Source organism: Petaurus breviceps, unplaced genomic scaffold, assembly GCF_028583685.1.
Source record: "Petaurus breviceps papuanus isolate PSGF00001 unplaced genomic scaffold, PetGlider_PUasm1.0 189, whole genome shotgun sequence".
In the NCBI taxonomy this organism is placed as follows: domain Eukaryota; kingdom Metazoa; phylum Chordata; class Mammalia; order Diprotodontia; family Petauridae; genus Petaurus; species Petaurus breviceps.
The window spans coordinates 28,574,963-28,599,931 of record NW_027185809.1 but is presented as its reverse complement, the minus strand read 5'-3'; the positions used below and the strand labels follow the sequence as shown (position 1 = coordinate 28,599,931).

General features: G+C 40.0%; 1 protein-coding gene across 2 annotated transcripts in view; it reads left to right on the top strand.

The window, feature by feature from the left end:
* The window catches only part of DPF3 (double PHD fingers 3), a 429,392-nt gene that overhangs the window by 193,794 nt on the left and 210,629 nt on the right, over positions 1-24,969 (top strand). The gene's annotated exons all lie outside the window — the stretch shown is intronic.

The window sequence follows — 24,969 nt, the reverse complement described above, 5'->3', positions numbered from 1 at the left end:
CTCTCTCTCTCTCTCTCTCTCTCTCTCTCTCTCTCTCTCTCTCTCTCACTCTGCTTTTCTCTGAGGATTGCTACTGAAGCTTCCCAGAGGAAGGCGAACAGTTCACAAATAAACAGATCCCAAGATATGAAACAGAAATGGAGATGCCCATAGGAAAGTAACAGAACTGCTCAGGACTATGTAGGATGAATTGGCTGATTTAAATCACTGCTTACTCTTGTTTGTCTTATGACTTGACTGTTAACTCCTGCTATTTTGGCACTTTTCAGAACAGTCTCTAGGATTTTACAAATCAGAGCATTGCCCCAAACTTTGGGAAGTTCATCTTATTGTTAGTTTAAGAACCACCTTTGAAATGACTCAACTTCCAGGGTTGGAAAGAAAGAGAGGTGTGTGTGGGTTTGGGTATGGGTGGGGAGAGTTGGGAAATGCCCCTAGGTAGTGCTAAAAAAACCAAACAAACCCAAACAACAAAAAGCTAGAGGTACTTATAAAAAAATGAGCAATTTAATCTCTCTGTCTCCTTTCATCATCACCCACCTATCTTGCGTTGGTGAGATGGAGGTTAGCCACCAGATAACTCGGCCTTCTCTTCCCCCTTAAATTTCCACTCCCTTTTTCCACTTTCACCCCTCAGGCTGTTTTATTTCCTCCTTCAATGATTCCACTAGCTATTTTTCTTAATGTCCATACCCTCTGTTCCATTGGTTAAGGCTGTATAAAGCTTCCCCTTAGCTAGATTCACCCATATAAAAATGTCTTGGAGTGGGGGTAGGATACACAAAGATTTAGCCTAGGTCTTAAAATTGCTTACAGGTAATTAGTCTTAATGATCATTCTGGTGAGTCTGCAAAGGCACAGTGTCACATGACAAGTCACTTCAAAAAGTATTCATAGAAAACTTATTAGTGCAAGTACAAGGTAGGGGACCCATCGATTCCTGACACCAGGCAGTGTGAGTTCAGGTAATGCTCTTGCCAAGGTTTAAAGAAATGGTTGATTCTTCGTTTAGAGGGATGTTAGTTTCAGGCTCTGTAAGGTGATGGGAAGGGAAGCCCCATTGTGGACCACTGGTAAGGTTCACAGTGACCCCTTGTGGCTCCTGGAACAGTTTGATAAGCAAGGCCTAGGTGGTTTAGCTATTAGGCTGATCGGTATCATTCCTTTAAAAAAAAAATACAAACAAAACAAAATAAACCCACCTGCAGCTGCACCCTAACTTCTGTTGTTTTGTAAACAACTAAAGCACTTTAACCAAATTCCACCAAAAAGTCCTCAACCCCACTCTCATAATGTTTAAGACAAATTATCTGAGACCCAGCCAATCTGGCTGTTATTTGACTCCTCTGTGTTTCTAGTCCTTCTGGGAGGCTCCAGCTCCCTGGTGGATAGTTGTATTCTTATGATACCAGCTTCCCATGGTGGTGTGATTTTACCTAACCTCAAGTTTTCATGGCACCAATCAATTTATCAAACATTTATTAAGCTTTTCATGGCACCAATCAATCAATTTATCACAAATTTATCATGCATGTACAAGATTTGTGTCAGGCATTATATAAGCACTGGTGATACAAAGATATAAATAAAACAGTCCCTGCCCTCAAGGAGTTTACATTATTTTGGCAGAGAACCAATATGTACACACACAAAGTAAATAAAAAAAATCTATAAAAAATAAATAAATAGGGGTGGCTAGGTGGCTCAGTGAACAGAGCACTGGCCCTGGAGTCAGGAGGACCTGAGTTCAAATCCGGCCTCAGATACTTCACATACACACACACACACACACACACACACACACACACACACACACAATTAGCTGTGTGACCTTGGGCAAGCCGCTTAACCCCAATTGCCCTCCAAAAAGCAAAAAAAAAAAAGAAAGAAAAGCAAAGAAAATGATCCTAAAATAAATAAATAAATGAAAGTGAATTTTGGTGTTTGTTGTTCAGTCATGTCAGAAAACTCCCATCAGGAGTTAAGGAGTTAAACAGGGTTAAGTGACTTTTCCAGGGTCACACAGCTAGTAAATATCTGAGGCCATATTTGAACTCAGGTCCTTCTGACTCCATGACTGGCACTTTCTCTACTGTTCCACCTAGCTGTCTTCATGAATTCAAATCTCAGACTCTTACTAGCCTTGGGAAGTCACTTAATGTTTGCATCAGTTTCCTCATCTGTAAAATGAACTGGAGAAGGAAATGGCAAACCACTTGAGTATCTTTGCCAAGAAAACCCCAAATGGGGTCACAAAGAGTAAGAATTTTGGTGAAGGAAGCAGGAATAGCTTGCTGGGGAGATCAGTAAAGGAAGTAGCACTGGAAGTGAGCTTTGAAGGAAGTAAAAAATTCTGAGGGGCAGAGGTGAGCAGGGAGTATATTCCAGGCATGAGGTACACTTTATGCAAAGGCATGCAGGTACCATGGGGGAGGGAATTTTGTCCCTGAAGAATAGAAAATTGTCCAATTTGACTGGATTGTAGTGTCTGTATTATGTTTGAAAAGGTAGCCTGGATCCAGGCTGTGAAGGACATTTAGTGCTAAACAAAGGAGTCTGTGTTTTATCCTAGAGGTAGTAGAGAAGTCTCAAAGCTTTTTGTTTGTTTGTTTTGTGGAGGGGGGAAGGCAAGGCAGTTGGGGTTAAGTGACTTGTCCAAGGTCACACAGCTAGTAAGCATGTCAAGTGTCTAAGGCTGGATTTGAACTCAGGTCCTCCTGAGTCCAGGGCCAGTGCTCTATTCACTGTGCCACCTAGATGTCCCAGTCTCAAAACTTTTTGAACAGAGAGGGTAACATATTCAAATTGTGCTTTAGGAATATAAATTTGGCAACTGTGTGGAGGATGGATAATAGTGGAAAGAGACCAGTTAAGATGCTATTGCAATAGTGTAGGTGAGAGGTGATAAGATAAGTATCTGTGATGTGAGTGGAAAGGAGGAGGGGGATATGAGAGAGGTTTGGAGACAGAATTATCAAAATTTTGTCAAAGGATAAGAAAAATAAGGGTGATAGCTAACATTTACAGAGCATTGTGCTAAATGCTTTAGAAATATTATCTCATTTGATGCTCACAACAACCTGGTCAAGTAGGTTTTATTATTATCCCCATTTTAAAGTTGGGGAAACAGAGGTGAAGTGATTTATACCTATGACATATATTCTGAGCACTGTGTAAAGGCAAAGTCGGGGTTTCAAAGCATCTTACAGGGTAATGGGGGAGACAGCATGGCAGCAGCTATGCCAAAGATATAGCCAGGAGAGACTGGAGATAGGCAACAGAGAGGAGGGACTGGGATTAAGGGGGATCAGGAAAGCCTTGAAGAAGGTGGGACTTTAGCTGGGAGTTGAAGGAAGCCAGGAGGTAGAGATGAAGGTATTTCCCTAGTGGGGATCAGGGCTGGCATTGGGACTTGTCATGGACTCTAGCTGAGCTGGTCTCATGGCACTTAGTGAAGTTTTCCCAGTTTGGGGAGGATAACACAGCCTGGAAGTGCTTGAGTATGCATAGACCAGATAGCATGATAAACAGATTGAAAATATGGAATATGGGAAATAGAGCTGAAAGGTCAAAAGTGAAAGTAGTGTCTAGAGTGAAAGCAGGGTCAAAATCAAATCAAGGTCTGCAGAGGGTATTGAGAAATGAGGTGTAGAGCTAGGTTTTGCCTGTGTGTGTGTGTGTGTGTGTGTGTGTGCCTATCGGGCAGCTAGGTGGCACAGTGGATAGAGCACCAGGTCTGGAGTCAGGAAGACCCAAGTTCAAATCCAACCTCAGACATTAACTAGTTGTGTGACCCTGAGCAATTCGCTTAACCCTGTTTGTCTCAGTTTCCTCATCTGTAAAATAAACTGGAAAAGAAAAGGGCCAACCTTTTCAGTATCTTTGCCAAGAAAACCCAAATGGTGTCATGGAGGGTCTGACACTGAAACAAATGAACAACAACAATTTGTGTATGTGTGTGTGTGGGGGGAGGGGTAGTGAAGTGAACAAGTGAACTCAACAAACATTTTCTTAGTTTCCTGTTCTTGATGCTGAAGTGAGTCTTTTTTCCTGGCCTTTGGGTGGTCCCTCCCCTCTAACTTGCTTTCAGAGATCTTTCCCCTCTTCCTTTATTGCTCTCAGGGTCAGTGGCTGCCTCTGGATAAGCAGAGGTGGGGTGGGGTTTTGCCCCACAGTAGCTAGAAGGCAGGAAGGAGAACCCTCCCCTACTTAGTGATAAGCGTTCAAATCACAACTCTAACACTATGAAATTTAAAAAGGGAAAGAGAAAGTAAATATCCCTAAGTGCCTTTAAATAGATTTGAAAACAAACAAGTAAAAAAAAATTATCAGGTCTAAGTGTTGGTAGATAGCGGGGTGTTATAAATAGTATTCTTGAGATGGTGATGGGTTAAATTATCAGTGGTGTCAAACTGAAATAGAAACTAGGGTGTCCTGCAGGAAGCATATTGACTTAGAAAACCACAAATTAACATGAGCTATGTTCTATTGTATTTTTATTTATGTTGTTATATATTTCCCAATTACATTTTAATCTGGTTTGGGCTATGCTTGGGAGTGTTGCAGGTCATAGGGCCTCATGTTTGACACCTGGATTAGATGACCTTTGAGGTCCTTCCAACTTTGAGACTCTTGTGATTTATTCTACATAGATGTTTTTGGGGTCATTGTATACCTTATGTATACCTGTAAACATTTAGAGCTGGAAAGGGACCTTAGAGGTCATTGAGTCCAAACCCTAATTTACAGATGAGGAAACTGAGGCATCGAGGGGTTAAGTAACTTAGTCAAACAGCAAATAAGTATCTAAAGGCAGTATTTAAACTCAATTCTTCCTGATTGTAAGCCAGAATCCTTGCCACTACATAACATTTTCTATTATGGTCTCAAGACTATGGATTTTTGCTCATGAATCCTCATTAAGAAATGACTTTTTTTTTTTTTAAGCAATCAGGGTTAAGTAACTTGCTCAAGGTTACACAGCCAGTTATTTCTGGGTGTGGTGCTGAGTATCCGAGCCCGGATTTGATCCAGGTCATCCCGACACTGGAGCCGGTGCTCTTACTTGCTGAGCCACCTGGCCGCCCCTAAGCAATTGGGGTTAAGTAACTTGCTCAAGGTTACACAGCCAGGTGTTTCTGGGTGGGTGCTAAGTGTCTGAGCCTGGGATTCGATCTCCAGGTCTTCTCAACACTGGAGCCGGTGCTCTTACTCACTGTGCGTGTCGGTGGGAATTGCATGATTACAATTAATTAAATTTTATGTTTATTTTTAGTTTATATCATTCATTTCCACAAGATTTTGAGTTACAAATTTTCTACCCATCTTTCCCCTATCCATCACCCCAAAACAGTGATCCCATTGAATACCCCCTTCCCCACTCTGCTCTCTCCTATATCCTCCCCCATCCCTCCTCTGACTTTCCAGTCGGGCAAGATGGATCTCTCTGCTCCAGTGCCTGTATATCTTATTTCCCAGTTGCAGGTAAAATAACAACAATAATAATAATAATAATAATAATAATAATAATTATATATAATTTTAAACATTTGAGTTTAAAACTTTGAATTCCAGATTCTTTCTCTTCCTCTCTTGTCACCCACCCTTACTGGGAAGATAAGCAATTCAATATAGGTTGTATGTGTGTAGGTATGTAAAACATTTCCATAGTGGATATATTGTGAAAGACTTACTATATTTCCCTCCATCCTATCCCCTCCCGACTTGTTCTATTCTCTACTTTGACCCTGTCCCTTTTCAAAAGTGGGTGCTTCCAACTTCCCTCCCTACCAGCCTGCCCTCCCCTCCATCATTCCCTCCATCATTCCCTCTCTCATCCCCTTCCCCTCTACTCTTCTGTAGGGTGAGATACCCTATCTAGTGTGTATGTCATTCCCTCCCTAAGCCAAATTCAATGAGAGTAAGGTTGACCCATTCCCTTTTGCCTTCCTGTTCTTCCCCTCCATTGTAACAGTTTTCCCTTGCCTCTTCTATATGAGATAATTTATGAGGTTTTCTTGACAAATATCCTGGAGTGGTTTGCCATTTCCTTTTCCAGTTCATTTTACAAATGAGGAAACTGAGGCAAAAAAGTTAGTGACTTGCCCGGGTCACACAACTAAGAAGTGTCTTGAGGCCAGATTTGAACTCAGGAAGATGTGTTTTCCTGACTTCTGGCCCTGTGCTTTCTTCACTGTGTCACCTAACTGCCTGACATCAAACCTACACACAGGTGATATAGTCTGTTCAGAGAACTCTAATTCATACTTTATTTTATTTCCACATAAATAAAACCTGCCATTGCCTTTAACTGAAAATTAACTTGACTAACTTCCCACTTTAAAAGTAGCACTTCTTATTAGGTCTCTAAGGAAAATGTAGAGGTAAATTTTTTAATTGGTGGTAAAAGCATTCAGAACTAAACAATATCAGTTTCTTCTTTTAAGCATTGTTACAATCTTTATGTGCAATTTTAGAGAAAGAATTCTTGGTTCCATCTTTCTGCCTGTTGCTGTTTTTTTTAAAATAATAGTATATATATATTTTTAAATATTTGGTTTTAAAACTTTGAATTCCAGATTCATTCCCTTCCTCCCTTGTCACCCACCCTTACTGGGAAGATAAGCAATTCAATATAGGTTGTACATGTGTAGCTAATGCAAAACATTACCATAGTGGATAAATTGTAGAAGACTGATTATATTTCTCTCCCTGCTATCCCATCTCCCACTTGATCTATTCTCTACTTTGGTCCTGTCCCTTTTCAAAAGTGTGTGCTTCCAACTTCCCTTGCCCCCATCTATCATCCCCCCTCTCATCCCTTTCCCCTCTACTCTCCTGTAGGGTGAGATACCCTATTTAGTATGTATGTCAATCCCTCCCTGAGCCAAATTCAATGAGTATAAGGTTAACCCATTCCCTTATGCCTTCCTGTTTTTCCCCTCTATTGCACCCATTTTCCCTTGCCTCTTCTATATGAGATAGTTTGCCCCATTCGGTCTCTCCCCATTTCCTCTCATTATATTTCTCTGTCACCTCTTAATTTCACCTTTTAAGTATCATCCCTTTCTATTAGATTGGTTCTGTGCCCTCTATCTATGTATACCTGTAAACATATATATACACATTCACATACGCGTATATGCCCTCCGATAAAGACTATAAATATATATATACATACACACACATATATATTTCTATTCCCTTCAACTATTTTCATACTGAGAAAAGTTTCATCAGTTACAATTATTGTTTTTCCATGTAGGAATGTTAATAGTTCAACTTTGATAAGTTCCTTATGAATTCTTTCCCTGTTTACCTTCTCATGCTTCTCTTGCTTCTTGTATCTGAATGTCAAATTTTCTATTCAACTCTGGTTGACATCAAGAATGCTTGAAAGTCCTCTATTCCACTGAATGACCATATTTTCCCCTGAAACATGACACTCAGTTTTGCTGGTTGTTTGGTTTTAATCTTGGTTTTAATCCCAGCTCCTTTGACCTCTGGAATATCACATTCCAGGCCCTTCGATCCCTCAGTGTAGAAGCTGCCAGATCCTGGGTTATCCTGATTGTGTTTCCACGATATTCAAATTGTTTCTTCCTGGATGCTTGTAATACTCTCTCCTTGATCTGGGAATTCTGGAACTTGGCTATAATATTCCTGGGAGTTTTCTTTTTTGAGATCTTTTTCAGGAGGTGATTGGTGGATTCTTTCAACCTCTTTTTTGCCTTCTGATTCTAAAACATCGGGGAAGTTTTCCTTGAGAATTTCTTGAAGGATGATTTCTAGGCTCTTTTCTTTGATCACGGCCTTCAGGTAGTCCAATAATTTTTAAATTATCTCTCCTGGATCTATTTTCCAGGTCAGTGGTTTTTCTGATGAGATATTTCATGTTGCCTTCTATTCTTTCATTTGTTTGGATCTGTTTTTAACAGCATCTTGATTTATCATCAAGTCATTAGCTTCCCTTCACTCCATTCTAAATCTGAGGGAATGATTCTCCTCATTGAGCTTTTGAGATTCTTTTTCCATCTGGCAAATTTGGCTTTTTAAGGCATTCCTCTCCTCATCACCTTTTTGAGCCTCTTTTGCCAATTGAGTTAGTCTTTTTTTTAAGGTGTTATTTTCCTCAGTCAGGCTGTTGACTCTCATTTCATAATTTTCTTGCATTGTTCTCATTTCTCTCCCCAATTTTTCCTCTACTTCTCTTATCTGCTTCTTAAGGTCTTTTATGGCCTGTAACCAGCTCGTATTTTCCTTTGAAGCTTTTGGTGCAGGAGTTCTGACTTCACTGTCTTCCTCCTGTTCCATGCTTTGATCCTTTTGGTCCCCAAAATAGGAGTCCAATGCTGTATTCTTCTGTTTGCTTTGCTTCCGTTGCCTGGTCATGTTGCCCCTCAATTACTTGACTTTTGGTCTTTTTGCAACAGCAGGACTCTGCCACCAGACAGGGGAGCTTTTGTCCCAAACGCTGGGGTTTTCTCAGCTGCCGGAGGTGCCCTCTCTGAAACCTTCACACGTTCTGGCAAGCTGGTCACACACCCCAGGACCTCCACCCTAGACTGCAATCCAGATCCAAGCAGGTTAAAGCAAGAGAGATTACCCCTCAGACTAGTCACTTGGTCTCCCTACACTCTGCAGACCAGGAGCTGAAGCTGCAACATGGCGCTGGCTGGCTGTGCCGGGTGTTTCAGTGGCTTCTTGCCCCAGGGGCAAAAGCCACACATTCCCACTTACTGGGTCCCAAAGTCCAGACTGCACTGACTTCTCACTTTGTCCTTCACATCTATTGTTGATAATTCTGGAAACCTCCATAGCTGCGGGTGATCTGGAGTCCCTCTGGCCTGTGGCTGGTCAGGCTCACCCTGGGGCTAAAACCTTCAGCTCCTGTGGGCTTGGCTCCCAGAGTACTGCACTGGCTGATTCCTGCCAGCCTGCTGGGCTGTCCTTAGCAGGAGGTTAGCTTCTCTGTGTCATTTTGTGGGTTCTGTAGCTCCAAAGTTTGTTCAGAGTCCCCTTTTATATGAATTGGGGAAGGTGGAAGCTGGAGCCATGCAGAAGTCCTGTTTCTACTCTGCCATCTTTACTCTGTCCCCCTGTGATTACCATTACATATATGTGTGTTGTGCATGTGGCGTTGTAAGTTTGAGAGTGGATTCCCTGGAGGGAGGATAGCAGTTGTGACTCATTAAATTCAGCTGGAACCTAGCTAATGTGGAAGATTGATTTCTTTTGGAAGCACACAGACCCTAGAAGTTGGTAGGAAGGGCCACAGGGGGTACCAACTTAAAAGTAGAAATGACCCAAGGGAGGTTTAGAGTAATGGCTAGAAGAGGATGCTTTGGGTCTTAGAAAACAGCATAGTGGTTATTCCTGGGGAAAGCCTGGACAAAGGTTAATTAGATTGAAACTAGTTAGCCCAATAAACTGTTGTGTACATTGGTCCCAATTATGGATTTTAGGATAAAATTCCTATGCTCTTCAATTTAACAATTCTGTCTTCTGTTGGTTTTTTAATAATTTTTTTCTTAATGGTCTGTGATGATTGAGTTTAGGAAAGGAATAAAAGCCCAGATATGACTGCAAGAACATATCCCTTTCCTGCCTGGGAATTTCTTTTGTCACAATCCTCATGCCATCCCTAAGATATTGCCACATATCCCTAATTTGCAACATGATACTAAAAGTTTGGAGGTTGGGTTCTCTGGGGGATGACTTTGAGTTTAAGGGGTACACTGTGGGTAATCCTAAAACTATAGACCTCCCACTGGTGTGATCCAGCTTAATAGACATTTGTAGACACAATTAGCCCTTATCAAATGCATTTATTAAGATGGCATGGTAAAAACAGTAGCTATCCAATGTCCCCTCTCCCATTAATCTGGGCACATTTTCCTACCACTACACATAGGGCTCATGGGAAGAGTAGACACAAACTTAGAGTACAGATAGTAGTGAGCCATCATGGACACCTAATGTGGCCAAGACTCCTTACTCCACTGGTACTGCCAAGTTCTCTTAGCCTTCTTTCTCCCTGTGCATTTCTGTTCTCTGCAGCCCATCTCTCATTTGCCAGTTAGTTCTCTCTAGAGTCCAAAAGCAGCTCTTTCTCTACTGCTTGGGTTTTTCGTGCTATTTCTGACCTCAAGTGATCTCCTCCCTCAACTGTACCTAGGATTCTCTTGAACTAACTCCAGTTTTTGGATAGGGATCTTTCCTTCTAGGAAAGTAAGTCAAGTTGCTAGATGTCATGCATGGAGGTGGGTTGAAGAGGGGAGAAAAATCCCCTTCCACCCCTCAAGTCTTCTCCAAAGACATCTCTGGGCTTAGACTCTGAATAATTGTGGTAGAATGACACAAGGGTTAGTTATTTAAATGTCCTCCCAGAGGTGTGGTCAAATATTGTTTGGCTAATCCTAAATTAGCCCTCTACTCTAAGTGTTGATGCATGTAAAGAGATATTATTGCTCAGCCCTCTCTTATCCCCTTTGTGACTGTGCCATCATTCTTGGTGTTCCTGTGTACTTCACCAGAGATGAAAAGGCAAAAAACATTGATGGGTCCTATAACTAAAGTGTGTGTCACATTTGCTCAGATTACCACAGGGCTAAAGCCAGAAGGGTTCAGATACATTTAAAACAGTGTTCACCAACTGTGGCTGAAGGACCATTTGTGGTCTGATGGTTATTTTTGATGGAACCCGGTCTCCTTTTTTTTTTTTTCCTGTTTCATGCTTTAATATCATTCTGGTTTGTGGTATCCCAGTGGGTAAATGAAACAGGAATATATGCCTTTGTGGTAGCAATAAAAGTACTTTAGGTTAGAAATTGTCTGTATGTAGACCACATAGATGATAGAAGCACATGTATATACAATTTGTGGCCCTCTCAGCTGTTTCATTGACCTTATTGAGGCCCTTGGGAACACTCAAGTGTATGCCACCTCTGTAAAGGGATTCAGGAAGGGGGAAAGCAATGCAATGTCATTTAACAAGTATTCATTAGGCACCTACTGTGTGCCAGACACTACACTAGACACTAGGGATATAGTGGTAAAAGTGAAACAATTCCTGTCTTCAGTGAGCTTACATTCTCTGGGGGGTGGGGGAGAACAGAAGTAAATACAAAGTGATTTCAGGAGGGAGGGCTCCAGCACCTCAGGGAAAATAGGAAAACTCATTGAACATATAGCACTTGAAAGGAACCTGGAGGAAAACTAGGGATTTTGAGAAGTTACTAATTAAACACCTCCTGACCTCCTATCTTCTACCTAGAACTACAATAAGTGAACAAAGGGCCATGTAGACTCATAGCATTTTACAACTAGATGGAACCATAGATGTCTTGAGATCAGATTGCCTTATTAAAGATGAGCAAAGCCCAGAGAGGGTAAAATGATGTGTCTGGGGTCACATAGTTAATTGGTGGCTAAGTTCTAAGACTACAACATGGACCTCCTGACTTCTCATTGATTTTTTCATCTTTGAACTTTTTCTTCTTGGAATTCATTCCCTACCCAGAAGGGCAGGCCACTATTCTAAAGGAAAGCAATAGCTCCAAGTAACACCAAGGGGGAAAATACAGGACCAAGGACAGTTTCTTGCTCAAAACATCTTGGAGTTTGTTAGCAAATTCAAATAAGCAAACCACTGAGGAAATCTAACTAATGCTTCTGTGATCAATTGGAAATGTTTTTTGGTATTTGCTTCTTTCATGTGAATTTTGAACAACTGTTACCACAGCTGTTTTTGGACCTTTCCCTTCCTCTGTTCCTGTCTGGTATCATTTACAGGGATCCGAGGGAGGAGGGCAAGTGCCTTGTGGTTTGTTACAACTCCACTGGATTAATTCATTGGCTAGTCATCTGTGAGGGTCAGCTGGATAGCACACTGAATAGAGTGCTGGGTCTGGAATCTGTGAAAGACCTGAGTTCAAATCCAGCCTCAGAAATGTACTAACTGTGTGACCCCGGGCAAGTCACTTAACCCTGTTTACTTTAGTTTCCTCATCTGTAAAATGAGCTGGAGAAGAAAAGAGCAAACCTCTCTAGTATCTTTACCAAGAAACCCCAAATGGAGTTATGATAAGTTGGGCGTGACTGAAATAACTCAACAAAATAGTCTTTATGTTTGTGCTTGTTTTAGATATAACTAGCTAGCATTTCTCTATCAAGTTAAGTACTTTCAAATATTATCTCATTTGGTCATTACAGCAACCTGGGGGGTAAGTGATATTATTATTCCTGTTTTACAGATGAAGAAACCAAGGCAGACAGCAATTAAGTGACTTGTCCAGGGTCACACATTTAGCATCTGAGACCGAATTTCGTCTCATGTCTTTCTGAAACCAAGCAAAAAGCTTTTTCCGCTGCTCCACCTAGCTTCCTCATGTTAAAATACGGCTGGTGGAGAATATTGTATAAGGAATAACTCTTATCTTGATCAACTTATTGGGAGCCAGAGAAAGATTAAAAAAAGGCACAGGTCCATTCCTTGGGTAAATAGGATGATGCTAATGGGCGTCAGTTTGCAGTCTGATAGCAGGAACTGGCACCTAGGCAAATACAGTGATGGGACAAATAATACTTAAATGCATTAGGATACGGTTAAGATGGTCATCACCAACTGGGGGAAGCAGGAAGTAGCATTTCACTTGGGCTTTCAGAATGAGTAGGAATGTAACAGGTATGTACGGGAGGGAGGAGGACTTTTCAGAGATAATACTGGTTAGCATTCACCTAGTGCTGTAAGGTTTGCAAAATACTTGACCTATGTTATCTCATTTGACCCTCACAACAACTCTGTGAAGTAGGTGCTGTTATAATACTCATGTTACAGATGAGGAGATTGAAGCCAAGAGAGGCGAAGTTATTTGTTTTGGGTCACATAGGTTGTAAGTGTCTGGGACAGGATTTGAACTCCTGTCTTTCTGCCTCCAAGGCCTTTGCTTTACATTCTATCCAAAGTACTACCTAGTTGCATAGGGTTCCCTATGCAAGAATGTGGAGATATTGGGGTGTGTGTGTGGGTGAAATATAAAATATGTAATTCATTTTGTCTGGAATCTTGAGTATTTGGAGGGGGGTAATATGAAAGGATCAGCTAGGTGGTACAGTGAATAGAGTGCCAGACTGTAGCAACAATGCAATATTCACAGAGCTGACAGTAACTGTGAAAATGCCAGCATAGTTCTCAACTGCAAAATATCACAGACTCTCCATATAGAAGACAGAAGCAAAACATTTATTCAAACACCAGAAAGCCAGATTCCAACACCAGAAAATCAAATCCATCACCACACCATCCTTTAGCCTTCCCACAAACAAACACTCACAAGCCTAGCTGTCTCCTTGGGTGGTTCCTCTCCTCCCTCCAGCTCTAACTGCTCTGATTCCCAGCTTCCTGTGGGCTCTGCTCCACTGTTCAGCAAATTCGTCCCACCACAGGCTCCATGTGATTACATTCAGCCTATGAAAGGGCAGGGAAGATCTTCAAATTCCCATCACCATTACACAGGCCTAGAGTTAGGAAGACTCATATTTCTGAATTGAAATCTGGCCTTAGACACTTAGAAGCTGTGTGACCCCGGGCAAGTCACTTAACCCTGTCTGCCTCAGTTTCCTTATCTGTCAAGTGAGCTGGAGAAGGAAATGGAAAACCACTCCAGTATCTTTGCCAAGAAAACCCCAAATGGGGTCATGAAGAGTCAGAGATGTCTGAAAAAAAAAGTGAACAACTATATGAAAGGATTGTATGTATATGGTGTAGCACCAAAATGCAGAGAGCTTTGATTTCCCTTGATTTACCAATCTAGTTATATTGTCAAGAAAGGAAATTAAATTAGTTTTGTATTACCTGTTCTTGATGAAGCCATGCAGGTTATTAATGATGACTGCTTCCCTTTGTAATTGTTCACAAATTATCCACTTTGTCTAGAATTTTGCCCATAGTTTGCCCATAGCTAGGCTAAGGAATTTGAATTTAAGTTAGTAGGCAGTGGGGAGTTAGTGATGGATTTTGAGCAAAGGAGCAATATGAAGGGATCTATAAAATTGGATGATGTCTGGTAGTGGTGTGAAAGATGATTTGGAGCAGAGAGAGAGAGTGAGATTATTATCAACTGTTAAGGTGGCTGAGAAAGGAGACTATAGTGCAAGGTGGCTGGTAATGAGGCTCTATACTAAAATGGCGGCAGTGAGACTAGGGTAGAGAGAACATATGTGAAAAGCATTGCAGAAATAGAAATAATGAGTTTTGGTAACCAATTGGATATGAGAGGTGAGGGAGAGGGAAGAGTCAGACATAACACCAAGGTTTGGAATACGGGATGTAGAGTATATAGTTGTGCCACTGACAAATGATGAAGTTAAGAAGGGAGAGCAGGTTATAGGGGAAATAAAATAAGCTTTATCTTGAGCTTGAGGTGCTAATGAGACAGCCAGTTGGATTATGTCCTAAGAGTCCTAGGAAATGCAGGTCTGTAGCTCAGCTAGTAATCTTTGGTAAATCATGGAGGAAAAAGGGAAATATCCCAGAAAAAGATATGGGTAAATATCCTGATTTTTAAAAAGTTTTTTTCATAAGTACTTCAAGAAAGGTCCAGTCATTTGACCAATTCGGAATCCTCCTGGACTCCTTTTGTGATATATTTTTTTGAGGAGGAAAGGCAGGGCAATTGGGGTTAAGTGACTTGCCCAAGGTCATACAGCTAGTAAATACTAAGTGTCTGAGGCAGTATTTGAATTCAGGTCCTCCTGACTCTGGGGCTGGTGCTGTATTCACTACACCACCAAGCTGCCCCCCCTGGACTCTCTCCTATCACTTAGCCCACATGTCCTCTTGTTTACAAGAATAGAATGAGAAATTTTGGCAAAAGTGTTGCTGGCATCCAGGAACACTACATCTGCTGTATTCCCTTGATTTACCAATCTAGTTATATTGTCAAGAAAGGAAATTAAATTAGTTTTGTATTACCTGTTCTTGATGAAGCCATGCAGGTTATTAATGATGACTGCTTCCCTTTGTAATTGTTCACAAATTATCCACTTTGTCTAGAATTTTGCCCATAGTTTGAAGGTTTTCATCTTTTTTTTTTTTAAAGTCTGGGACAATAATTTCTTGTCTCCAGCCCTCTGGCACCTTTCCTACTCTCCACAATTTTGTGAAGATCACTGACAGTAGCTCATTAATCACATCTGCCAGAATTTTCAGCACCCTGGGATACAGTTTGTATGAACCTTGTGACTCGAACTCATTGAGGGCAGCCAGGTGCTCTCTTCCCATTTCCTTAGTTTTCTTGGGTTTTAACTCACTCTTCACCATTTTTTTGTGCTATCTCTCCTTCCCAGATTGAGAAGTGTTGTTCTTGGCAAAGAAAACAAGCAAAAGAACAGTTGAATACTTCCTTCTGTGGGACACCCTCTAGCATCATCCCATTTACTCAAGGAACTCAGCTGTCCCTTTTTTGATCTTTTTTTACTCCTAATGAGCTGACCATATAGTTGGTACCCTTTTATTTTTTTTTTTTTGGACATTTCTCCCATTTTTTTTTTGTCTATCAGAAATGTTTGCATTTGTATAATCAGAATTTTATTTAGAGTATGTGACCCTACCTATTCTTTCTTGAAATCTTTGCTTTGAAATCTGCTCTCACCAAACCTAGGGTAAATACTAGATTATTCCTGGCTTTTGCCCTACTCTAATATGGAGTGGTCTCTACCTCTTCATCCTCTCTACTTTATTATCCAGTTCCTCTTTACTGGTTAGGTCTGGAATAGAAGTTCCTTTGGTTTCTTCTTCCACCTTTTGAAGAATGAAATGATCATTAAAGCAAGTTAAGAATTTATCTATTAGTGTACTTTTAGTAGAGGGGGACCTATAGCAGATGTCTAGATAGTAGCTGAAGACCCCTATCATACCTCTATGCTAAGATTTTGATGTTTACTGAATTCTTTATATATATATCTGCCAAGTGTTTTGTAATATTGTCCCACTGCAATATTGCTTTTTGTATCTCATTCTATTATTTATTACCTCAAGTGTTTTTTTTTTTTCCTATAATGCTTCCCTCTGGTTTGTGGATAGCCTCACACAACTATCTCTTGTATCTTTACTCACCCCTTTCACTTTAAAGTAGCTATGATTTATATATGCATATAGACACACACCTATTTGATATGATATAGATACATAATTCACTCCAGCAAGCACTTATTAAACTTTTACTATATATAAAGCATGGGATTTGTAGTTAGAAGACTTGAGTTCAAAGCTTAATTCTACATTTACTAGCAAGTGACCTTGGGCAAATTCATTCCACCACTCTGGACCTCAGTATCTCCATGTGAAGAAAAACAAAAGGGAAAATTGGACTAGATGATCCCTAAGTTTCTTGGAGTGCCTTGGTGTCAGAAAGACCTGGGCTCAAGATCTACCTTTGACACATACTAGCTGTATGACCAAGTCAAATAGTCTCTCAGTGGCACAGATAATTCTCTAAAATCATAAATTGCAAAGAAGGTATTTCCATACCGCATCCTCATGGATAAAATCACAGAACCAGACCAAAAATATTTTATCAAAGATCCTTTATAATTCCACAAAACAATTCAACAGACATTTGGAAAGTGCCTACTCTGTGAAAGCTATTTTCATCAACAATGCCCTTGATATGATGAGAAAGGTTTATGGGTTGGTAGCTACTGATAGTTTCTCAATTGATATTTTTTGTTTAGTAGCAATGGCCATGATTTTTTTTTTTCTGGTCCAATAGATCTTTTCCTTTATTTTCCAATACCTTGAGAATAGATTCAGTGGAAAGAGTCAAAAAGACTTTGAAGTACATGGACCTGGGTTCAAATCCTGCTTCTGTTTATCACCCTTTTGGGCAATTTTTCAGGGTCTTAGTTTCCTCATTTGTCTTTTTCTTTTCTTTTTTTGAGGCAATAGAGGTTAAGTGACTTGCCCACATTCACACAGCTAGTAAGTGGCTGAGGACAGATTTGAACTCAGTCCTCCTGACTCCAGGGTGGTTATTTTATCCACTGTGCCGCTCAGATGCTCCTTCATTTGTAAAATGAGGACATTGGACTAGATGGCCTCTAAGCTCAAAATCTAAAAACCCTCAAAATTGTGTCGCACACAGGACAAACCTTCTCAGTGTCTACTTGGTTTATTTTTATTTTTGTTTCTTTTAGCCATTTCTCCTTCCTCATCTAGGATGTTAGGGTCCAAACATCATAACTCCACTGTCATTGATGGAAAATTCAACAAGCATTTATTAAGTACCTACTATGTGTTAGTTATTGTCAGTTGCTGGAGATACAAAGACATAAGGGAAAATAGTCCCAGACGTCAAAGTGTTTATATTCTACTGGTGGGAACAAGATGTATGCAGATAAATAGGTACACAATCTATACAAAATGAGGATAAGCTAATAAGGGCATTAATGCCCAGGAGAATCAAGTAGCCTGACTGATAATATTGCACTCATGTCAAAAGGGATATTTGGGCCGATCCTTGAATGAATATAGGGAGTCCAGATTTTGTTGTTTCTATCTTCACATCTTTTGCATCTGACCCCTTCTCTTCACTCATACAGCTACCATCTTGGGTTAAGCCCTTGTTACCTCTCCCTTAGATAACTGAAATGTTTCTAGTTGGTGTCCCTACTTTGAATCTTTCACTACTACAATCCACCCTGCACACTTGACAAAGTCATTTCTTTCAAGAGCAGATCTGACCGGGGCTCCCTTTTCCCTCCCTGACCACACCACGCCTTCTCCCCCCCCCCCCCCCCCCCCCCCATCAATATCAGGGCTTCCTATTGCTGTGTTGTTTAATTAATTTTTGGTTGTGTCCAATTCTTTGTGACCCCATTTGGATTTTTTTTGGCAAAGATATTGGAGTGGTTTGCCATTTCCTTCTCCAGCTCATTTTAGAGCCCACAGCATTAAGTGACTTGCCCAGGATTACACAGCTATAATAAATGAATGAATGAATGAATGAACAAATAAAAATATTATACATGGTATAGACATCTATACACACATCTATACACATGCACAATACACCACACACATACACAATACATACACACCAAAACATATACATACATGCACACTCATATGCATATGCACACACCTATACATATGCACACACATACACATATACATACACATATATACACACATACAATATGGATTTCTTCTTTTCCCTATTGGAATATAAACTCCTGGCAAAGAAGGGTTTTACAATTCTTTTTTCCTATATCCCCAGTGCCTTATACAGTTTCTGGCACATAGTAGGTATTTAAGAAATAAACCTGTCATTTGATTGCTTGTCAAAGAGTTGGAAGTATGAATAGAGAGTATTTGAAGCTTGTGAGGTGCGGAGGGGCAGCCTGTCCAAAGGCATGATAGATGGCAGAGAGAATATCATGTATGAGGAAAACCAAATAGGTCAGTTTAAATAGAATATAGAGTATGTGAGGGGAAGTTAGGTGAAATACTTGGGAAGACCATTCTTTTTTTTTTTTTTTTAAGCAATCGGGGTTAAGTAACTTGCTCAAGGTTACACCGCCAGTTATTTCTGGGTGTGGTGCTGAGTGTCTGAGCCCGGATTTGATTCAGGTCATCCTGACACTGGAGCTGGTGCTCTTACTCGCTGAGCCACCTGGCCGCCCCTAAGCAATTAGGGTTAAGTAACTTGCTCAAGGTTACACAGCCAGGTGTTTCTGGGTGGGTGCTAAGTGTCTGAGCCCGGGATTCGATCTCCAGGTCTTCTCAACACTGGAGCCAGTGCTCTTACTCGCTGTGCTACCTGGCCGCCCCCAAGACCATTCTTTATCCTGAATTTTTTTTCTGCAGGCTTGTCTTCAATTCCTTCAAACTCCTCACACAGTGTGACTTAGACTTCCCTCTCATTGGTGGTGCTTGATCTGTTTGCCTCAGTTTCCTTATCTGTCAAATGAGATGGAGAAGGAAATGGCAAACTACTCCAGTATCTTTGTCAAAAAGACCCCAAATGGGCTCATGAAGAGTCCAACATGACTGAAAATGAATGAACAACAACAGCAACACATTTCAGTTGGCCTTTACTTAGATGCATTTCATCTTATCAATTTGTTTCTAATAATGTTATGACAAGAGCAGAACACAACATTTAAATCACAGATAACTTTTGGCAGAACCAAGATTAGGACCCTGGTGAGGAAAGCTAAGGACAACAATACTTAAAAAAACAACAACAGCCAAATATATCATGGAAAAGAGGAGGGTCGAAGAAGGCATAGGACGACTGCTTATAGTGAATGGGACAAATTATTATGGAAAATGGAGAGAAAATGGCACCTGTAGTTAGGAAAACCTGAGTTCAAATCCAACCTCAGATATTAGGTTGGCCAAACCAGTAGACCTGTGCCTCAGTTTCCTCAACTGTAAAATAAGGATAATAATAATGCCTACTTCCCCTAGTTATGAGGATACAATAAATTGGTATTTGTAAAGTTCTTTATTTCTTTAAAGCACTATGTAAATAAATATTATTATTGTCATGATTATCATTGTTGTTATTATATGATTGCTAATCTAGGGTCAGTATTTTCTGAAAAGGCAGGGAGAACAGGACAGGCCGTGGGATTTGAGAAGGGCAAATATTTTCCCAATTTTCAGGGAAGAGAATAGATTTTTCAAAATATAGGCCGGTGAGCTTGACTTTGATTCCTGGAAAATTCCGGAATGTATTGTTAGAAAAAATTAAGGCTTACATAGCTGAGGGCTCTCCATGTGAATTCCTACATTTTAAAGCAAAGGCACTCCAAATGAGTGATTATTTGGTAAATCAGCATCCATATCAGGAAAGGGAAAAAAAGAAGAGGCCCATGTATGGGATTTATGAGTCAGAAATAGATTTATTAATAGATATTCTTTACAGGCAGCTGGAAATGAGAAAGGGATACTTCAGTTTTTCAAATCTACATCCATATTGGGGTGGTAGTATGTAAACTTCGAAGGTAGTTTTCCAGTCTTTTGTTCTTGTACCAAAAAAGTTCTATCACTGACATGGATTAGGGTTTCTTCTTTATTTACAGGGGTTCCAAGATTGTGATTAGTGGGGAGCAAGACATTTTTTTTTACGTTGAATTTTGGGATCTTTAAAGGTAGTAATTGGTTGAGAGAAATGAGAATGTGGGATTGGGATGTTTTCCATTTACTCAACATTGGCTAACAAGGGGATTGTGGAAGGTTTTACCTATGATGTCAGATGCTGTGGGGCCACTTGGACCCAAGACACTTACTTATCAAGTTATTATTGCAGAAACGTGGACATACCTCAGTTCCAGAGATGAAAGCAAAAGAAAGAAAGATGTGTAATCTATATGTGTAATCAATAAATATATGTGTAATTGTATGTGTAATCTATGTGTGTAATCAATAAATATGGACATAATTCTTTTTCCTGAGTTCTACCTCTAAATGGCCTGGCCAGTATTGGGACAATGGCCTTGGGTTGTTCTCTCAGAGTAAAGATCAGAGGCCTTCTGGAGGCTTATGGTTTTCCCTTTCTGATTCTACATAGGAATGCTAACTTATTTTCTAGGGGATAAGAAATAAACTTACAATAAACAAAGAGTCTAATAAGGGAACAAAGGCCTTAATTATTATTATTTTTTCAAATGCTTTATTAACTTCTGGTTTACATTATTCATTTCCGCCAGATTTTGAGGTACAATTTTCCCCCCATTTTCCCCCTATCCACTGCCCCAAAATAGTGGCCCCACAGGATATCCCCTCCTCCAATCTGTTCTCTCCCATTTCTTCTCCCATACCCCCTTTGACTTTTCCAGTAGGGCATGGTAGATCTCTATGCCCCAATGCCTGTATATCTTATTTCCCAATTACATGTAAAATAGTATTAATAATAGTATTTGTATATTTTTAAACATTTGATTTTAAAACTTTGAATTCCAGATTCATTTCCTTCCTCCCTTGTCACCCACCCTTACTGGGAAGATAAGCAATTCAGTATAGGTTGTACATGTGTAGCTAATGCAAAACATTACCATAGTAGATATATTGTAAAAGACTGACTATATTTCCCTCCCTCCTATCCCACTACCCACTTGTTCTATTCTCTACTTTGATCCTGTCCCTTTTCAAAAGTGGGTGCTTCCAACTTCCCTCCCCCCCAATCCATCATCCCCCCTCTCATCCCCTTTCCCCCTACTTTCCTGTAGGGTGAGATACCCTGTTTAGTTGTATATCATTCCCTCCCTGAGCCAAATTCAATGAGAATAAGGTTGACCCATTCCTTTTTGCCTTCCTATTCTTCCCCTCCATTGTAACCATTTTCCCTTGCCTCTTCTATATGAGATAGTTTACCCCATTCTGTCTCTCCCGATTTCCTCTCATTAAATTCCTCTCACCTCTTAATTTCACCTTTTAAGTATTATCCCTTCCTATTAAATTGGTCCTGTGCCCTCTATCTATGTATACCTGTAAAAATATATACACACATTCACATATGTATTCATATGCCTGAGAAAAGTTTCATCAGTTGAAATTATCATTTTTCCATGTAGGAATGTAAATAGTTCAACTTTGACAAGTTCCTTATGATTTCTTTTCCCTGTTTACCTTCTAAAGCTTCTCTTGCTTCTTGTATCTGAATGCCAAATTTTCTATTCAACTCTGGTTTTTTCATCAAGAATACTTGAAAGTCCTCTGTTCCACTGAATGACCATATTTTCCCCTGAATCACCATACTCAGTTTTGCTGGGTAGGTGATTCTTGGTTTTAATCCCAGCTCTTTTGCCCTCCGGAATATCATATTCCAAGCCCTTCAATCCCTCAGTGTAGAAGCTGCCATATCCTGGGTTATCCTGATTGTGTTTCCCCAATATTCAAATTGTTTCTTCCTGCCTGCTTGTAATATTTTCTCCTTGATCTCGGAATTTTGGAACCTGTCTATAATGTTCCTAGGAGTTTTCTTTTTGGGATCTTTTTCAGGAGGTGATTGGTGGATTCTTTCAACCTCTATTTTGCCCTCTGGTTCTAAAACATCAGGGAAGTTTTCCTTGAGAATTTCTTGGAGGATGATTTCTAGGTTCTTTCTTTGACCATGGCTTTCAGGTAGTCCAATAATTTTTAAATTATCTCTCCTGGATCTATTTTCCAGTGAGATATTTCACATTGCCTTCTATCCTTTCATTTGTTTGGATATGTTTAACAGCCTCTTGATTTCTCATAAAGTCACTAGCTTGCATTTGCTCCAGTCTAATTCTGAAGGAATGATTCTCCTCAGTGAGCTTTTGAGATTCCTTTTCCTTCTGGCAAATTCGGCTTTTTTTTTTTTTTTAAAGCAATCGGGGTTAAGTAACTTGCTCAAGGTTACACGGCCAGTTATTTCTGGGTGTGGTGCTGATTGTCTGAGCCCGGGATTCGATCTCCAGGTCGTCCCAACACTGGAGCCGGTACTCATACTCGCTGAGCCACCTGGCCGCCCCTAAGCAGTTGGGGTTAAGTAACTTGCGCAAGGTTACACGGCCAGGTGTTTTTGGGTGGGTGCTAAGTGTCTGAGCCCGGGATTTGATCTCCAGGTCTTCTCAACACTGGAGCCGGTGCTCTTACTTGCTGTGCTACCTGGCCGCCCCTTGAGTTAGTCTATTTTTTAAGGTATTATTTTCCTCAGCCAGGCTGTTGACTCTCATTTCATAATTTTCTTGCATTGTTCTCATTTCTTTTCCCAATTTTTCTTCCACTTCTCTTATTTGCTTCTTAAGGTTCTCTAAAGCCTGTAACCAGCTCATATTTTCCTTTGAAGCTTTTGGTTCAGGAGTTCTGACTTCACTGTCTTCCTCTTGTTCCATGCTTTTATCCTTTTTGTCACCAAAATAGGAGTGTAATGTTGGGGAACTCTGTTTATTTTTCTTCCTTTGCCTGCTCATGTTGCCCCTCAGTCACTTGACCCCTGGGCTTTAGGTATTAGTTGGGTGTCTTGCTTATGAGAAGGATCTTGTGATTCTCTAGTCAAGATTCTGAGTGACTGTATGTTTAGAGCTCCCCTACTGGTCAGATGTAAAGGCTGTCCCATCCAGGGATGTATGTAAACTTTATAGTTGATTCAGGCAGTCAGAACTCTGTCCATTGGTCTTTATTTCTCTGCTTGTATTTTCTCAGAAGTTCAGGGTGCTTATTTTCTCCCTGAATTAGTGAATGTAATTTAAAAAGATTGTCACCCCCTTAAACAGCTATCTTTCCTCCTAAAGCAGATCTAAGAACTATGCTAGCCATCATCCTGGGTATGCCAGTGTGTCCTCTTTTAAGGGACTTATTCCTGAATTCTCCTTTAGTTTCTTTATTTCTATTCCTTCTTCAACTTTCTTTCACAAAAAGTGTAAGAAGAATATAAATTATTCTCCTTTAAATTTTCTTCATTTCTCCCCAATTTTCCCTCCCCACATCTAATCTCTGGCCCTCTTCATTAGTCTAAACTCTTTCAAATCCCTTCACAATTTCCTCTTCCTCCTTATCTAGCTCAATTCCCTTTCCCACCCTTCTATAGCCTTCTCCCACACAAGCCAAAAATAGAATGAGTAGTTTCCCCTCTGTGGAGGTCTCTAAGCAAAGACTTAAATTCCTACTTGTCTAGCATGTTGTAGAGAAGATTCTTTTTTCATATTGGACTAGGTGACCTCCTGAGATCCTTTCCAACTCTGGAAGTTGTTGTTTCTGGATACCATGGTTTTGGTACTTCATACAATATTGCCTTCCTTCACCAGTCAGGTGAGTGGTCGTGTTTATGGCCACTGGGGGCAATAGCAATGATTAGTTCTGGGAACCCTATCAGTTTAATCCCAATGAATACCTTCTCCTTCCTTAACTGTCTTGTTTCCAGAACTCCAATAGCCATTCTTTCCCCTCAGCTAAAGATGGAAATCTTTTTAGAAATGCCATAGGATCACAGAGTTTGGGTAGTGGTGGGAGTCTTAGGGGTCATGTAATCAATCCCCATCATTTTGAAAGAAGAGGAAACTGATAGAGAGAACAGTTTCTCCCAAAGTTACATAGGTAGTGTTAGAACTCAGATTCAAAACCAGTTCTTCTGATTACAAATCCAGTGTTCTTTCTGCTAAAATATATTATCTATCTATCTATCTATCTATCTATCTATCTATCTATCTATCTATCTATCTATCTATCTATCTATCTATCTATCTAATCTGCGATTATATATCTGAGGAGAGAGGTGTTGGGTAGAATTTGAGTTGTGCTGATGTGCTAGAGCCAGCTTGAACCTGCAAGAAACAAATGTTAAATTTTCAGTGTGAACATTTATATCTTAGAAATATTCCCAGAGTTCCCTATGGTATACTAACTTTAGGTAAGTAACCAATCAGTCCTTTTAGTTTGCTTTATTACACTTGGCAAGTGAATCAGCTTAGTAGTCACTGTATTTTGTTCTTGGATAAATAAAAGAAAATAGTATTTTTAAAGTTAATTTATTTATTTTAAATTTTCAATATTCACTTCCATAAGTTTTAAATTTTCTCCTCCCCTCTCCCCTTCCCTTCCCCAAGACAGCATGCAATCTGACATAGGTTCTACGTATACATTTCTATTAAACATATTTTCATATTAGTTATATTGTATAGAAGAATTAGAATGAATGGGAGTAATCATGAGAAAGAAAAACATAAAACAAAACAAAAAAAAAGAAGTCTTCTTTGATCTGTATTCAGACTCCATATTTCTTTTTCTGGATGTGGATGACATTTTTTATTATGAGTGCTTTAGAACTGTTTTAGGTCCTTGCATTGCTGAGAAGAGCTAAGTCTATCAAAGTTAGCCATTGTAAACTGTGGCTGTTACTGTGTACAATGTTCTCCTAGTTCTGCTCACTTCACTCAGCATCAGTTCATATAAGTCTTTCCAGGTTTTTCTGAAGTCCTCTTATTCATCATTTCTTA